The following is a 4,230-nucleotide window of genomic DNA, read 5'->3' as shown; positions in this document are numbered from 1 at the left end:
CAGAGAGGGGGAGAAGCGCAGGCACTGCCAGCGCTTCCCAGCCTCTCTGGTGTTTGAGTTTTCAACTGCCAGAGCCTAAGTCCCCAGGACCAGAGAGGGGGAGAAGCGCCGGCACTGCCAGCGCTTCCCAGCCTCTCTGGTGTTTGAGTTTTCAGCAGCCAGAGCCTAAGTCCCCAGGACCAGAGAGGGGGAGAAGCGCAGGCACTGCCAGCGCTTCCCAGCCTCTCTGGTGTTTGAGTTTTCAGCAGCCAGAGCCTAAGTCCCCAGGACCAGAGAGGGGGAGAAGCGCAGGCACTGCCAGCGCTTCCCAGCCTCTCTGGTGTTTGAGTTTTCAGCAGCCAGAGCCTAAGTCCCCAGGACCAGAGAGGGGGAGAAGCGCAGGCACTGCCAGCGCTTCCCAGCCTCTCTGGTGTTTGAGTTTTCAGCAGCCAGAGCCTAAGTCCCCAGGACCAGAGAGGGGGAGAAGCGCAGGCACTGCCAGCGCTTCCCAGCCTCTCTGGTGTTTGAGTTTTCAACTGCCAGAGCCTAAGTCCCCAGGACCAGAGAGGGGGAGAAGCGCAGGCACTGCCAGCGCTTCCCAGCCTCTCTGGTGTTTGAGTTTTCAACTGCCAGAGCCTAAGTCCCCAGGACCAGAGAGGGGGAGAAGCGCAGGCACTGCCAGCGCTTCCCAGCCTCTCTGGTGTTTGAGTTTTCAGCTGCCAGAGCCTAAGTCCCCAGGACCAGAGAGGGGGAGAAGCGCAGGCACTGCCAGCGCTTCCCAGCCTCTCTGGTGTTTGAGTTTTCAACTGCCAGAGCCTAAGTCCCCAGGACCAGAGAGGGGGAACAGCGCAGGCACTGCCAGCGCTTCCCAGCCTCTCTGGTATTGGGGACTTAGTCTCTGGCAGCTGAAAACTCAAACACCAGAGAGGGGGAGAAGCGCAGGCAGTGCCCGCGCTTCTCTGCCTCTCTGGTATTGGGCCGGAGTACCAGGGGCACAGAGAAATTTCTCTCCAGAGCCTAAGTCCCCAGGACCAGAGAGGGGGAGAAGCGCAGGCACTGCCAGCGCTTCCCAGCCTCTCTGGTGTTTGAGTTTTCAGCTGCCAGAGCCTAAGTCCCCAGGACCAGAGAGGGGGAACAGCGCAGGCACTGCCAGCGCTTCCCAGCCTCTCTGGTATTGGGGACTTAGTCTCTGGCAGTTGAACACCCAAACACCAGAGAGGGGGAGAAGCGCGGGCACTGCCTGCGCTGTTCCCCCTCTCTGGTCTTGGGGACTTAGTCTCTGGCAGCTGAAAACTCAAACACCAGAGAGGGGGAGAAGCGCAGGCAGTGCCCGCGCTCCTCAGCCTCTCTGGTATTGGGCCGGAGTACCAGGGGCACAGAGAAATTTCTCTCCAGAGCCTAAGTCCCCAAGACCAGAGAGGGGGAGAAGCGCTGGCAGTGCCTGCCTTTCTCCCCCTCTCTGGTCATGGGGACTTTGGCTCTGGAGCGAAATTTCCATGTGCCACTGGTTCTCCGGGACTGACTTTGCTGTTTTGGTCTGGGGGAAACTCAAACACCACAGAGGCTGAGAAGCCAGGGCCGATGCCCCTCGCTCTCCTGGGTCCCCCCCGGACCTTTCGGCGCGTTTACCCCGGCCGACACGCCACCATTGGCCGCCTTGACACACCCTGTCCCAGCCACGGTCTCCACGGGGTCTCCTGGGAACCACTCGGCCTCCCGGAGAGTGACTTACAGGCCGATTGAACCGGGGGGATCCGCTGGAAACTTCGGCCGTAGTAGCTAGTCCGAAAACGACGGAGAAAAGGAAGAAAAACCTCGGTTTACAAAAACACCGAAAGGTCGCCGAAAACGAGGCCGTCAGGGAAGCTCTCCGGGCCCCTGGAACGGGCCCTTCGAGCCGATGGAACCGGAGGGAGGCGCTGGAAACTTCGGCTGCGGTAACTCGGCCGAAAAATGAACTCCGAAAAACCTCCATCGGAAAAAACCGGGAAATCTCCGAAAACGAGGCCGACGGGGGAGCACTACGGCCCGCTGGAAGGCGCCCTGCGCGCCGATGGAACCGGGGGGGACCACTGGAAACTTCGGCCGTGTTAAACACGGAAACACGGCCGAAAAATAAAAAACGAAAAATAAAAAAAAAGCTCCATAAGAAAACACCGGGAAATCGCCGGGAACGAGGCCGACGGGGAAGGCCTCGGGCCCCCTGGAACGGGCCCTGCGCGCCGATGGAACCGGGGGGACCGACGGGAAACTTCGGCCGTGGCAAGTCGGCCGAAAAATAAAAAATGAAAACAAAAAAAAGCTCCATAAGAAAACACCGGGATATCGCCGAAAAAGAGGCCGACGGGGAAGCCCTCCGGCCGGATACAATCCGCTCGACCCCGGCCTCCGCTCCCCGGGAGGCCCGGGCTTTGGCCAAACGTGTTCCCCGGAAACGGCAGCTCTTTTCCGGCTATCTTATGTCTGAACAATGTCTGGAGGTACATGTTTTCAAAAACCGTGTTTCTGAAATCGGGCAGGGACCTGTCTGCAAAACCACCCGTTACCGTGTCGCCTCCCCAAACACCAGAGAGGCTGAGAAGCGCGGGCACTGCCTGCGCTATTCCCCCTCTCTGGTCCTGGGGACATAGGCTCTGGCAGTCGAACACCCAAACCCAAACACCAGAGAGGGGGAGAAGCGGGGGCACTGCCTGCGCTATTCCCCCTCTCTGGTCCTGGGGACATAGGCTCTGGCAGTCGAACACCCAAACCCAAACACCAGAGAGGGGGAGAAGCGGGGGCACTGCCTGCGCTATTCCCCCTCTCTGGTCCTGGGGACATAGGCTCTGGCAGTCGAACACCCAAACCCAAACACCAGAGAGGGGGAGAAGCGGGGGCACTGCCTGCGCTTCTCCCCCTCTCTGGTCTTGGGGACTTAGGCTCTGGCAGTCGAACACCCAAGACCAGGGAGAGGCCCCTGAGCTTAGCCGGCTATCCTCCAGGCTCCGGGCTGCCTTTCCAAGGCCCCTGGCCCCCGGGTGAAGGCCGCAGGCTCCGGGCTCACTCCCACCCCAGTTTCCAGCCCCTGCTTCGGCCCCCACCGCCGGGGAGAGGCCCCTAAGCCTAGCCGGCTATCCTCCAGGCTCCGGGCTGCCTTTCCAAGGCCCCTGGCCCCCGGGTGAAGGCGGCAGGCTCCGGGCTCACTCCCACCCCAGTTTCCAGCCCCTGCTTCGGCCCCCACCGCCGGGGAGAGGCCCCTAAGCCTAGCCGGCTATCCTCCAGGCTCCGGGCTGCCTTTCCAAGGCCCCTGGCCCCCCGGTGAAGGCGGCAGGCTCCGGGCTCACTCCCACCCCAGTTTCCAGCCCCTGCTTCGGCCCCCACCGCCGGGGAGAGGCCCCTAAGCCTAGCCGGCTATCCCCCAGGCTCCGGGCTGCCTCTCCAAGGCCCCTGGCCCCCCGGTGAAGGCGGCAGGCTCCGGGCTCACTCCCACCCCCGTTTCCAGCCCCTGCTTCGGCCCCCACCGCCGGGGAGAGGCCCCTGAGCCCAGCGGGCTATCCTCCAGGCTCCGGGCTGCCTCTCCCAGGCCCCTGGCCCCCCGGTGAAGGCGGCAGGCTCCGGGCTCACTCCCACCCCCGTTTCCAGCCCCTGCTTCGGCCTCCACCGCCGGGGAGAGGCCCCTGAGCCTAGCCGGCTATCCCCCAGGCTCCGGGCTGCCTCTCCAAGGCCCCTGGCCCCCCGGTGAAGGCGGCAGGCTCCGGGCTCACTCCCACCCCCGTTTCCAGCCCCTGCTTCGGCCTCCACCGCCGGGGAGAGGCCCCTAAGCCCAGCCGGCTATCCTCCAGGCTCCGGGCTGCCTCTCCCAGGCCCCTGGCCCCCCGGTGAAGGCGGCAGGCTCCGGGCTCACTCCCACCCCCGTTTCCAGCCCCTGCTTCGGCCTCCACCGCCGGGGAGAGGCCCCTGAGCCTAGCCGGCTATCCTCCAGGCTCCGGGCTGCCTCTCCCAGGCCCCTGGGCCCCGGGAGAAGGCCGCAGGCTCCGGGCTCACTCCCACCCCCGTTTCCAGCCCCTGCTTCGGCCCCCACCGCCGGGGAGAGGCCCCTGAGCCTAGCCGGCTATCCTCCAGGCTCCGGGCTGCCTCTCCCAGGCCCCTGGGCCCCGGGAGAAGGCCGCAGGCTCCGGGCTCACTCCCACCCCCGTTTCCAGCCCCTGCTTCGGCCCCCACCGCCGGGGAGAGGCCCCTGAGCCTAGCCGGCTATCCTCCAGGCTCCGGGCT

Source organism: Centroberyx affinis, unplaced genomic scaffold, assembly GCF_046629955.1.
Source record: "Centroberyx affinis isolate AG114_WGS23_722 - 3 ecotype Tasmania unplaced genomic scaffold, CSIRO-AGI_Caff_v1 ptg000441l_1, whole genome shotgun sequence".
NCBI lineage: Eukaryota > Metazoa > Chordata > Actinopteri > Beryciformes > Berycidae > Centroberyx > Centroberyx affinis.
This window is presented reverse-complemented; position numbering follows the sequence as displayed.